Source organism: Dromaius novaehollandiae, chromosome 7, assembly GCF_036370855.1.
Source record: "Dromaius novaehollandiae isolate bDroNov1 chromosome 7, bDroNov1.hap1, whole genome shotgun sequence".
In the NCBI taxonomy this organism is placed as follows: Eukaryota; Metazoa; Chordata; class Aves; order Casuariiformes; family Dromaiidae; genus Dromaius; species Dromaius novaehollandiae.
This window is the reverse complement of record NC_088104.1, coordinates 644392-657893: the sequence shown is the minus strand read 5'-3', so window position 1 is coordinate 657893 and position 13502 is coordinate 644392. Positions and strand designations below refer to the sequence as shown.

Below are 13502 nucleotides of genomic sequence, written 5' to 3'. Positions count from 1 at the left end.
AAGATTTATCTTTTCATTGATCATATGAAATTATTGTAGAACTTCTGCATAGGAAAGCTAAACCATTTGGCCTTTATGTGGAGAATAGTTGGAGTATTGGATATTTCAGGTGAAAAAGGCAGCTATTTGTGACTGGGGGAGAAAAGCACATTAGATTAATGTTTCTGCTGAAACTATCAACTATGATGTTCATAATGATGCCATTCAAACTGTCACTGCTAGACTTATGTCTTATTAAAAAAAAAAAGCTTTAACACCTATTAATCTGATTATCTAAATTAAAAAAAAAAAAACAACTAGAGAGAATGCTCTAGACTGTTTACTCTGATATAGCTAATCATGGTTACAACATGTAGCACGGACCTCAATTAGCTGCACCAAAGTAAAAATATCTGTATATCATTTCCAGTAGGATTTTACATGAGCAGAACTATTTCAAATTACCTCTCTTGATATAACAATTCTCCTGTTTTTTTGAGATTAAGATGTCTTAAGTTTCAACATTAAAAGCCCATTGGAATGCTATCACGCTACTCAGACATACAGTTTTAACATAACCTTTGAGCTATGCCGAGACCTTTGCATCAGTTTTATTCTGCTCATCTGATTGATTTTTAATTCTAAGTTTTGTATTTTTAAAGCATTAAGTAAACATAAAAGATTTTAGAGTAGAATTCTGCAGTTGGGAAATAAGAGACTACTAAGTAACAATTACTTAAATATGTTTCTCTGACAAACACAATTAAATAATTTATATTGAGTAAAGGCTCTGACAGGTACATGATGGCAGATTAAAAAGGGATGGCTGAAGTTGTTGCCTTCAACCATCTTCACCACCCTTCAGGCCAGAAGTCTTATCTACTGTGGAGCAACTGCATTTTTTCATCCTAAAGTAATTTGACCCAATCTGGTTTATTGCTACAGTTTTCTACACCAATATATTAAGGTAAACTGTCCTCAAATTGGTCTTATCTTAATATGCTGGTCTGAAAAAGCAGCAGTGCAGGAGCTGTTTCATGGGTACAGGAGATGTCCCTGCCTTGGGGACAGCAGAAGGGTGGGATGGTGCAAGGGAAAGGGCGGTTCCAGATGTCCCTTTTTAATTCACTCTTGCACAACTATTGAAAGTTTCACTAATACACAGCAGGAGTAAGAAATGCAGAACTGGACCTTGTATTTTAAATGACAGAAGTTCTTAAATTAATGTCACTGGTCTATTTATTTTAAAATGCAGAAGGTAATTTTCCATTTTTTGACAAAGAAAACATGACTATAACCAGGTTTTGATACAAAGGATTTGGTATTTATTTTTATCAGTATTGCCATATGCTTTTGTTAATGATCTCCAGGTGAAATAAGCTTTGTTTAAAAAAAAAAGGGGGGGAGGGAGGAAATATTCTAGGGATGACAAAACATAAAGGCAAAAATAGAAAATAATTTGCATGACAATAAACATAACAAAATAGTGTAAATATATTTGTGAAAAAAGCAACTAAGGCAAACAGGAATGATTCATTACATCATCTATGAAAACACACAGGAAAACTCCAGAAAATGAGTGCTCAGATTGCAAAGTTGAACTCTGAGGTTAGAAAATGCCTGAGCTGAGGACTGTAAAAGTTTAAAGAGCCTTTAATGTCTAGCTGTTCCTCCATTACTGTAATTATACATCATCATCAAGTTACCACAGCTGTCTTCTGAGGAGCTAGACGTTTTAAGACTCTTACTGCAAGGCATTATCTCCAGCCTTCACATCATTTTTGCAGCTCTTTTCTGCACCCTAGTTTTTCAGCATTTCTTCGAGTATGGATGCTGAGGCGGAAACAGCAGTGCTGGTTTTGCCGAAGTGACGCTCGGAGGTAACATCATTTCTCAGCTTTTGCTTACTGCAATGAATGCGTCAGTCTCTTTTGCCAGAGCAGCGCTCGTGGGGAATCGCCCGTCCCTTGCAGCCGGGTCCTTTCACAGCGCTGCCTCCAGGACGGGTTACCCCCCCTCGGCGTCGTGGCACCCCGTTCCTCTCGGACGCCTGCTCAAGGTGTTCTGAATTTTGCTGCCTTAAACTCATTTTGTGGCCCAGTCTAACAAGTAGCTCAGATCACGCTCAGAGATAGTCTGCCGTTATCGTTAATGTTCCACCCGCCTTTGTCCTTTGCGGATCTTATCAGCGATGATGAATTTTCTGATTATTGATACAAAGAAGCTGAATTGAAGTGTGCTCACAACGCCGTGAAGCAGCACGAGTGACCCCGCGCAGCACGCAGGGGGTGGCTGGGTGTTGGCGGTCCCCGTGAGGCACAGGGTTGTTTGTGGCTGGTGTTGGCGGTCCCCGTGAGGCGTGGTGTGGTGGCTGGGTGTTGGCGGTCCCCGTGAGGCGTGGTGTGGTGGCTGGGTGTTGGCGGTCCCCGTGAGGCACAGGGTTGTGGCTGGTGTTGGCGGTCCCCGTGAGGCATGGCGCAGTGGCGGGTGTTGGCGGTCCCTGTGAGGCACAGGGTTGTGGCTGGGTGTTGGCGGTCCCCGTGAGGCGTGGCGTGGTGGCTGGTGTTGGCGGTCCCCGTGAGGCGTGGCATGGTGGCTGGTGTTGGCGGTCCCCGTGAGGCACACGGCATGGCGTGGCGGAGGACGGGCCACGGCCACACCACTTGCACGTCCAGGGCAGTGGTCCTGTGGCCACGAGCTGCACGTTCAAGGTTCTTGGCCTGTTTGAGATGGCTGCCACTCTATCGGACTGCCAAAACCGCGAGAGAAGGATGGTAGAGTAGATGCAGTGTTCAAAAAGTTTCGAGTAGCGGTACTGATATGTCGGAACTGAAGTCAAACCGCGCTTCGGAGAGACGTCACATCCGAGGTGATGGCGAGGCAGGCTTCGATGTTTTTCCAAACACGAGACATTTTGCGAGGTGTCTGAGAACAAGTGTAAATTCTCGGGGGGGGGACGACGACACCCCCCTGCAGCACACCCGCACGGGCCCCGCCGCCGGGCAGCCTGCCCCGCTCCACCCCGCCCCGCGCTGCTGCGCTCCGCGCCCGGCTGTGGCACCCTGGCGGCGCGGCGGACGGACCGCCCCAGCTGCCCCGGCGCGCTTCTGCGCGGAGGCCGCCCCCGGCGCGCGGGAGGGGGTTGTGGTGAGGGGCGGCGCGGTGGGGCCGAGGCGCGGGGCTGTGGCGAGGGGTTGTGGCGAGGGGTCGTGGTGCGGGGCTGTGGGGAGGGGTTGTGGAGAGCGGTTGTGGTGCGGGGCTGTGGCGAGGGGTTGTGCGGGGCTGTTATGAGGGGTTGTGGTGCGGGGCTGTGGCGAGGGGTGGTGGTGAGGGGCTGTGGCGCGGGGCTGCGGCGAGGGGTTGTGGCGCGGGGCTGCGGCGCGAGGCTGTGCAGGGCTGCGATGAGGAGCTGCGGCCAGAGGCTGTGCAGGGCTGTGGTGCGGGGCTGTGGTGAGGGGTTGTGATGAGGGGCTGCAGCCCGAGGCTGTGCAGGGCTGTGATAAGGGGCTGTGGTGAGGGGCTGCAGCGCGGGGCTGTGCGGCGCTGTGGTGAGGGGCTGTAGCCAGGGGCTGTGGTGAGGGGCTGTAGCGCGGGGCTGTGCGGCGCTGTGGTGAGGGGCTGTAGCGCGGGGCTGTGCGGCGCTGTGGTGAGGGGCTGTAGCCAGGGGCTGTGGTGAGGGGCTGTAGCGCGGGGCTGTGCGGCGCTGTGGTGAGGGGCTGTAGCCAGGGGCTGTGCGGCGCTGTGGTGAGGGGCTGTAGCCAGGGGCTGTGGTGAGGGGCTGTAGCGCGGGGCTGTGCGGCGCTGTGGTGAGGGGCTGTAGCGCGGGGCTGTGCGGCGCTGTGGTGAGGGGCTGTAGCCAGGGGCTGTGCAGCGCTGTGGTGAGGGGCTGTAGCGCGGGGCTGTGCAGGGCTGTGATAAGGGGCTGTGGTGAGGGGCTGTAGCACGGGGCTGTGCGGTGCTGTGGTGAGGGGCTGTAGCGTGGGGCTGTGATAAGGGGCTGTGGTGAGGGGCTGTAGCGTGGGGCTGTGCGGCGCTGTGGTGAGGGGCTGTAGCGCGGGGCTGTGCGGCGCTGTGGTGAGGGGCTGTAGCGTGGGGCTGTGCAGCACTGTGGTGAGGGGCTGTAGCGCGGGGCTGTGCGGCGCTGTGGTGAGGGGCTGTAGCGTGGGGCTGTGCAGCGCTGTGGTGAGGGGCTGTAGCGCGGGGCTGTGCGGCGCTGTGGTGAGGGGCTGTAGCCAGGGGCTGTGGTGAGGGGCTGTAGCGCGGGGCTGTGCGGCGCTGTGGTGAGGGGCTGTAGCCAGGGGCTGTGGTGAGGGGCTGTAGCGCGGGGCTGTGCAGCGCTGCCATGAGGGTCAGCCCGTGCCCGCGCTGCGCTCCGCCCCGGCGCGGGCGCTCCCGCCCCGCGGGCGCCGGTGCCGAGGAGGGACGGCCGTGGGGGTGCGCGGGGCGGGGCCGCCGCCCGCTCCCAGTGAGCTCATCCCGCCGACGCGCCTGCCCGGCCGCCGAGGAGCTCTGCCCGCGCCGCGCCGCGCCGAGCCGAGGCGCCCGCAGCCAGGGGAGCCGGCGGCGCCCGCCGAGGTAACTCCGTCCCGTCGCGGTGCGGGCCCTGCCGCGCCCCGCGCCTCCTGCCCGCCGGGGCTGTGCGGGGCTGTGCGGGGCTGTGCGGGCGGGCGGCGGCAGCCGCGTGCGAAACTTTGTGTTGGGCGGCGGGGCCGGGCCGCGCGCCGGGCGGGGGTGAGGCGGCCGCGGGGCCGCGGGCCGAGGCGGCGCCCGGCGCTGCCCCCGCGCGGGACGGAGGGGCCTGGGCCGCGGCCGGCGCGGGGGGGCAGGGAGAGGAGCGGCGCGCGGGGGCGCGGCCTGGGGCGGCCGAGGAGGCCGGAGGGAGCGGGGCGGGGGCCGGCGGCGGCCGGGGCGGGGCGGGACCGGGCCGGGCCGGACCGGGCCCCTGGGCGGGCTGCGGCGGGCGCGACCCGGCGGCCCGCGGGCGCGGCCTGGAGCTGCGTGCGCGGCCGGGCAGGGCTCCCCGCGCGGGCGGCTCGCTCACCCTGCGGAGGGCCGGGCTGGGGCGAAGCGGCGCGGTTTCGGGTACTTTACTGCCATTGATTATGGGAAAATTCTTGCTTTCAGGAGGACTTGGTTCCCTTGCGATTACTTTAGTAGTAACATTTGAAGAAGACCCAGCGAAGAAACAGAAACATACTGTATTTGTTTCTTTAGTAATGAACTAACACGGCAAGGATAGTTGTGCGTTACTGAGTCAGGTGACATGTCCTGATCTGTTGTCAGGAAGGAAACCAAATATGTGTGAAGTGTTCTGGGCAGAGCGGGGAAGAACAGATATGTTTCGTTATCTACCTTTTTAGATTTAAAAATTGATGGTATTGAGGGGGCCGCATGTGTGCGCCCCCCTCTGTGGTGTAGTGATCTTGTTTGTAATGCTCTCATTTTGACCGCTAAAATAGAGCGGTCCTACATTTGTGGTTCTCAGTGTCGCTTGCTATAACTTCTAAAATAAAATAATATAAAGATAGTTTGATTTGTCTCTTAATAGTTGAAATACTAATCACGTGAAATAATAGTATATATTTTATACTTTATAAGGCTTTCTGAATTCTCAGTAGTTTTGACTGGTTTGTCTGTGGTCTCATAAAGCACATTCAAATATATACTTGTATGTTTATTTGGCAGGGAGTATCCTGGGTCCTAAATGAATGTTCCCCAAAATAGAATGTAACTGAAGACATCTTTCTGTGGAGGTGAGCCTGGATAAAAAAGAGGGTTTAGATCACCTTCAGTGTGATATTGATGGGTCCCCTCCTACTGTGTCCTCTGCTTTGTACCCATCCAGTTTTTCCCTTGTTGTGGCAATGCGAAAGTGGCACTTTTGGTCTACTTTAGAAGCCAGGTTTTCTGTTTGATGAGGCAAATACTGCTGCTGCTTTACAATTGTAAAGCAACAGTTTGGGGCCAAGGGTTGCACTGGATTTATGTGATTGCCGAATGTAAAACAATTTGCAAGAGGCACTGCCTTAGAGTATGTTAAATGTGTTCTACTTATCCAGACTGCTTCAGAGTCTTACACTGACATATACTGGATAATCCTGTATCAGCTGTTTGCAAAAAGCCTACCTCAGCTCATATTTTTGATAGCTGTGGCTTAAAAATATCCTGATAGTTACAAAATTAAAAGTACCGGGAAGTAGGGGAAAGAAATGTGGTGTCTTGCATCCTTCTGAATTTCCTCCCACAGTAATTTGATATGCAGCGGCCAAAAATGAACATATTCAAAGATTTCCCAGTTGTTCTGATCTGACAGTTAAGTGATGGAAAATAGTGTCATGACATTGTATCATACTTGTAAAGACGGTGAATAAGTGGACACAATATCTGTTTGCGATTGCTAGAGAAATGTATTTAGAGCTTCGTTTAGATGGATGCTCTAAAGTGCTAGTTGTCTTGCTTTCTTAGTTTCACTAACCATTGGAATGTCCAAACGATGATAAATTATGTCTACTATAGAGCCAAAATGTTTGCTTCGTAGCCAGAGTTGCTCAGCTTCCCATAACAGTCTGTAGGAAAAAGACATTTTGTGTGTCTAACCACAGACCTGAAGTTGATGCCATAGCAACTTTGTGATCCAAGTATATAATTTTGAAGACAGCTAAGCAATCTTAGCAGAATTGTTTTTCTTTAGCTGAACTTCACACTGTCATTAGGATTAAATCCTTCTTTGGAGATGAAAGATTAATCAGCAAGCCATCGAACTCTAGGGTGTGTAAGAATGTCAGTCTGGTTCTGTTGGATGTTCGTAATGGCACCCATAAACACATCTGTAAGTTGAAATTTATATTAATGGTTTTAAACTGAAGATTTTTCTGTAAAGATGCTATTTTGATTACAAGGTGGTGTTGAAAACTCTGTCAGGAGCTACATTTTCATGTTTTGTAGAAAATGGGGGGAAAAGCTTAGGTTTTTGTTTGCTTTCAGCTCCTTTGACTTAACGTGGGGGTTGGAGAGTTTATTTGCCACGAAACTGTGGTAATGGAAAAGGAGAAACACGTATGACCTAACAAATGCATAAAGCCTTGTTTTAAAATTATGTTCATGTACGGTAGGCACCGCTGTTAGAAAACTTGCCAACTTCTGAGTAACAACAAATAAGACATAGTATAACATCAGTCTGAAAAAAAGCAAACACTAGAACAGTGGATGAGCCTCACAGTGTGTTTGATTTTGTATTTAACTTTAGTTTTAAAAGTGTCCTGTAAAAAACCATTTTGTTACGTTGGAGTCTTAAACTCTCTGATCTTGTCCTAAAGGGAAGTAAATAGAAGGATTAGTTGCCAATTAATGCAGAATATCTATTGCATGGCCTAATATTAATGTGTATGATTTTTACAATAGCTGTAATTACTCTCCTTTTAAAATTGCCCATTCAGTATTTATGATGACTGATTGAATCCTTTTATATTCATTGTAATTAGGAAATTTTAGAAGGATATTTTAGCATGCTTAGCTGATTAGATGTATTTATCTAAGCATAAAATACAGTGCAAAGATCCTGAGATACTTTTTATTCTGTATTTAGTCTCACCATACACCTTCAGGATTCCAGTGCAAGGTACCTTCCCTGTTTACATAGACTGGAGACAATATAAGTATGGAAAGTCTGTGGCAGAATCGCAATTAGAACATAGGTATATTGCCATCCAAATTCGTGCTTCAGCAAAATACCCCACCTTTGATCTCCTTATTGCAGCTGAGCTGTCCTGCTGTTTTTTTTTCCTGTCTCTCATCTTCATAAAGAAACTAATCCTGCAAAGTTTGCCTTGTAGTTATTTCAGGCTTCTGTACTGAATAGATGATATATAACTGTATAGATTCCTTTTTCATCCATCCTTGTCACTCTTGCATCTTGAAACATACCCATTGTAGTTCATGTTAACATAATGGCTTTAACTTTTTGATATTCTGTTTCTCAGATTTTGTTTCAGGAATTCTGTTTTTGCTTCCTCCTATCCCCTTGTTGAAAGGGGGTCTGTTAAGCTGTAAGCTTAATCCATAAAGATACTTCGGCACTGGAGTGTTAAACTCTGCAGTATCTTGCTCGTAGCATCCACTAAGCAGTAGGATACCAACATAAGTGCTTGCATCCCTATATAATGTGTGGAGACATTCAGCTGCCTAGGTGATATTCATAAAAAGCTGGAAGCAGAGACTAGGCAACAAGAAGCCTCTGCTAGAGGTATTTCTCCATTGTGGGATTTGGAGTAGTTGCTAGAATACGTGTTTTATTTCCTGAGACAGAGCCAACTCCAGCTTAGTATTTCTCTTAATTTCCTTTCTCTCCTTGATCTGAAATAATGTTTTTTAACTGGGGTGTCAGTTTGAAAGACATTCTCATAGGTTGTTGGGTGAAATGTCTTGCCGATCAGCCAGTTTTACAGTTCTGAAGAGTCTCATTGGTGTCTGTTGCATGGGATGCCAATTCTTAAATGTTCACGGAGGAAACCTTACTAAGTCTCATAGACTGCATACGCAAAGGAATGTTACGTTTTCAGCTGGGGAATCTCGCTCAGTCTTAAACATGGATCAGTTCAGTGATACCATTAAATAAGTAGTTCTTTGCATTGTGGTTAGCAGAGACCTAGACGTCTGAGATCAAACAAAGAATTTTTAGGATGTTGATATTGTCGAAGTTGGTGGCAATGTTCAACAAGTCATTGTGTGGATCTTCGCCCCCTTTTTTTTTTTTTTAACCTAGAAGAAAGGCAAGAGGTGAAAAATTTCACTAACACATTTGAACTTTTCCTGCAAATAATGTGTGTCAAAGGTGTAGCAGTTGTGTTTTATAATTTCTTGAATGGTGATCTGTTTGGTGAAGCACTGCCTGGTCTGGTGAAGTACTTCCCAGTCAATTCTGCAATCTAGATCATCAAAACTATTTTAACAATAGGACTGAAAGGGATCTTGAAGTAATCTAGTTCTTCCTCATGTCCCTTGGTAAAATCAGCTATGTCTAAAAATGTACTAAATCAGAAAACTAACAGTAAGTTTTAGTTCTAGTGATCCTAAAAAAAAAAAAAGGCACAGAAAGGTGCAGAATACCTATCAGTAGCTTTGTACCTTCTGTGCTTACAGTATTTATCAGTCATCTTAAATTCGTGATGTTGCCTTAAACTTGGAACTTGTGAATTATCTATATATGCATATTTCCATGTTTCAGATTTGTAAAATACAGGGCGGTATTAAAGAAGGAAAAATTTCACAGAATACAGTAGAATTGTTCTTGTTCTAATTTAAATAAATAGATAAATTTGCCTTCCGATTAGTGATCGAAGCATTACTCAAATTTAACATCTTTTTTTTAGAAAAGATGCATCATATTCCAACATTGTAAGACAACCTATCAAAGAAGAACATGCAAGGTGAATGAATGATTTGGAAGGTAGAATAGTCCTGCTGATGGAGTAGAAATGACTTCTGTGGATAGTCTCAAGTGACCACGTAGGCAAATTCTTCTTGCAACAATGATGATGTCTGAGTTCATGATTGAAGTCAGTAGCTTTAATGTTGAACCTCCTTAATTTAAAGTTGTTTCTTCCCATTTCCCCACCACCACCTGTATATTCCCCCTTCAGGGTGGCATCCTTTTCTGTGCATGAGACATTCAGATAGATGCGTAAAAGCCAGAATTTTAAAGCGATGTTGTTACTTGCTTAAAATTAAATTTAATATGTGGATTTTTTGTTCTTTTTATTGGGGAATAATCTAGCTAAGAGAAATATATAATTAAAATATTTTAGAGAATTAGCATGTTTGTAACAAAATCTGAAGATTTTGTGAGGAGTTGTTTGTTTGTTTGTTTAATCCAAGCTAGTGCTTTCATTATTCCTCTAACAGATAGCAAAGTGCTCTTGGGCATATTGAGCAGTCTGGCTTCTAGTTGAACTTAAGACTTCCTCCACAAAGGTCATTCATTTTTACACAAATTTATTGAATTAGCAAAGAGTATCAATGCCTGTTGTCATTTGTACTTAGTAGCATACAAAGTGCAGTTTCAGAAATGTGTAGGGCAAAAGGGTGAAGGACTCCTATTTGTTGCATATTTCATATAATTGGTAATTAATAGTTTTAAAAACAGAGAGACAAGTAAGACAGTTGCTGCATTGTATTGGCATTGTGTGTATCATATGGTGGGTTTTTTTTTTTTTTAGACTAGATCTTAGTTGGTTAAATTTGGATTCAGCAGGAAGAAAGCTGGAACTTGTTAACAGCACAGGAAACGCCCTGAAAGAAAGGGTTTGATGTGTATGTTTATGTGTAAATGTGAACTCTGCAGCTATATGGCTAGAGTTAGACTGTGGGGAGCCCTGTTTAGTTGAGAATAGTTTTGCATCTTTAAATATAGTTTTTGCTTTTAGTGGCACTGTGCTGCCACGTACTTAAAACAATTAGGTATCATTTATTAAATGTCTACAGCTTGTCAAAAGCTGGTACTTACAAGTCAAATTCAGAGCTATTGCACCTAAAACAGCTGATTTAATTGCTGGAAAATATGGAGTCCAGGTTAAACTGCTTCAGCTTTGTTTGGTAAGGAGGGCTTTAAACTAGGAAAGATGGGCGAAGGGGAGAGTTATAGAGACCATGCAGTCAGCAAAACAGGGCTCAAGTGGGGATACCTCCAGCAATTCCATGCAGCTGAGGAAGTACCTACAAGACAAGACTATGGGGAATCCTCTTGCACCCTTCCGAGGAAATCAGCATGCTCAAATACCTCTCTGAAGTGCCTGTACACAAATGCACACAGCATGGAGAATAAACAGGAAGAATTAGAGATCTGTGTGCAGGCACAGAGACATGGTGGGATAGCTCGCATGACTGGAATGCTGCCATGGATGGCCACCTGCTTTTTAGGAAGTACAGGCCAGGAAGGCGAGATGGAGGAATCGCCCTTTATGTGAGAGGGCAACTGGAATGTATGGAGCTCTGCCTGGAAGTGCATGATGAGCAGGTCGAGAGCTTATGGGTGAGGATTAAAGGACAGACTAACGTGGGTGACACTGCTGTGGGTGTTTGCTACAGTCCGCCTGATCAGGAAGGTGAAGTAGATGAGGCCTTCTACAGGCAGCTGGAACTAGCCTCTCGGTCACAGGCCCTGGTTCTCGTGGGGGACTTTAACCACCCTGCTGTCTGCTGGAGGAACAACACAGCAAGGCGCAAGCAATCCAGGAGGTTCCTGGAGAGCGCTGATGATGACTTCCTGACACAGGTGATGGAGGAGCCAACGAGGAGCGGTGCGCTCCTGGACTTTGTACGAACAAACAAGGAAGGGCTGACTGGAGATGTGAAGGTTGGGAGCAGCCTTGGCTGCAGTGACCATGAGGTGGTGGAATTCAGGCTGCTGCGAGGAGGAAGCAGGGCAAAAAGTAGGATCACAACCCTGGACTTCAGGAGAGCAAACTTTGGCCTTTTCAGGGACCTTCTTGGAAGAATCCCATGCGATAGGGCCCTAGAAGGAAGAGGGTTCCAAGAGAGCTGGTTAATTTTCAAGGATCACTTCCTCCAAGCTCAAGAGCGGTGCATGCCGGTGAGCAGGAAGTCAAGCAGAGGGGGCAGGAGACCTGCATGGATGAACAGGGAGCTCCTGGCAGAACTCAGACATAAGCACAAAGTGTACAGAAGGTGGAAGCAGGGACAGGCCACTTGGGAGGAATATAGGAACATCATCCGAGTATGCAGGGATGGGACTAGGAAGGCCAAGACCCCTTTGGAGCTTAATCTGGCAAGGGATGCCAAGGACAGCAAGAAGGGCTTCTTTAAATACATAGTAACAAAAGGAAGACTAGGGAAAATGTGGGTCCTCTACTGAATGGGGCAGGGGCCCTGGTGACGAAGGATACAGAGAAGGCAGAGATACTGAATGCTGCCTTTGCTTCAGTCTTTACTGCTAAGACCAGCCCTCAGGAATCCCAGACCCTGGAGACCAGGGGGAAAGCCTAGAGAAAGGAAGACTTTCCCTTGGTCAAGGAGGATCAGATTAAAGATCATTTCGGCAAACTGGACATCCACAGGTCCATGGGCCCTGATGGGATGCACCAACGAGTGCTGAGGGAGCTGGCAGACGTCATTGCTAGGCCACTCTCAGTCATCTTTGAAAGGACATGGAGAACAGGAGAGGTGCCTGAGGACTGGAAGAAGGCTAATGTAACTCCAGTCTTCAAAAACGGCAAGAAGGAGGATCCAGGGAACTACAGGCCAGTCAGCCTCACCTCAATCCCTGGAAAGCTGATGGAGCAGCTCATCCTGGATGCCATCTCTAAGCATGTGAAGGATAAGAAGGTGATCAGGAATAGTGAGCATGGATTCACCGAGGGGAAGTCATGCTAACCAACCTGATAGCCTTCTATGATGGAATGTCTGGCTGGGCAGTTGAGGGGAGAGCAGTGGATGTTGTCTGTCTTGACCTCAGCAAGGCTTTTGACACCCTCTCCCGTAACACCCTCAGCGGCAAGCTCGGGAAGCGTGGGTCGGATGAGTGGGCGGTGGGGTGGGTTGAGAACTGTCCGAGTGGCAGAGCTCAGAGCGCTGTGATCGGTGGTGCAAAGTCTAGCTGGAGGCCTGTAGCCTGCGGCGTCCCCCCGGGTCAGTACTGGGTCCGTGTTGTTCCAGTTCTTCATCGGTGACCTGGATGAAGGGACGGAGAGCACCCTCAGCACGTTGGCTGGTGGCACAAAGCTGGGAGGAGTGGCTGGTCCCCCAGGGGCTGTGCTGCCTTTCGGAGGGACCTGGACAGGCTGGAGAGCGGGGTGGAGAGGAACCTCGTGAAGTTCAAGGAAGGGAAGCGCAGGGTCCTGCACCCAGGGAGGAACAACCGCCTGCACCAGGGCAGGCTGGGGCTGGCACTGGGAAGCAGCTCTGCGGAGGAGGACCTGGCAGTCCTGGGGGACAAGGTGACCACGAGCCAGTGTGCCCTTGTGGCCAAGAGGGCCGAGGGCGTCCCGGGCTGCCTCGGGCAGAGCGTTGCAGCAGGCGCAGGGAGGTGATCCTGCCCCTCTGCCCAGCCCTGGGGAGGCCGCACCTGGAGCGCTGTGTGCGGTGCTGGGCTCCCCAGTACAGGAGAGACGGGGAGCTACTGGGGTGAGTCCAGCGAAGGGCTCCTCAGGTGACGGTGGGACTGGAGCATCTCTCCTGAGGAAAGGCTGAGGGAGCTGGCACTCTTCAGCCTGGAGAAGGGAAGACCGAGGGGGGAACCTTGTCGGGTGTGTAAGTATCTGAAGGGAGGGTGTGAAGAGGATGCGGCCAGGCTCTTTTCAGCGGTGCCCAGCGGTAGGACGAGAGACGACAGGCACACGCTGAAACACAGGCAGTTCCCTCTGAACACGAGGAGAAGCCTCTTCGCTGTGAGGGTGACGGAGCACTGGAGCAGGTGGCCCAGAGAGGTCGTGGACTCTCCATCCTTGGAGATGCTCAAAAGCCGCCCGGACACAGTCCTGGGCAATGTGCTCTATGGGACCCAGCTTGAG

At 49.0% G+C, this 13502-nt stretch overlaps 1 protein-coding gene across 9 annotated transcripts in view; it reads left to right on the top strand.

Moving 5' to 3' along the window:
- The first annotated feature begins 2972 nt into the window (after positions 1-2972).
- Positions 2973-13502, top strand: part of TANC1 (tetratricopeptide repeat, ankyrin repeat and coiled-coil containing 1) — a 110277-nt gene continuing 99747 nt past the window's right edge. For 4 of the 9 annotated variants that reach the window (XM_064514500.1, XM_064514497.1, XM_064514498.1 and 1 more), the window contains exons 1-2: positions 4389-4554; positions 5665-5732. The gene's annotated coding sequence lies outside the window, so the exon portion shown is untranslated. Of the gene's footprint in view, positions 3127-4387; positions 4555-5664; positions 5733-13502 lie in introns of those variants that run through there. The other 5 variants (XM_064514501.1, XM_064514495.1, XM_064514494.1 and 2 more) reach the window with 4 other exon arrangements.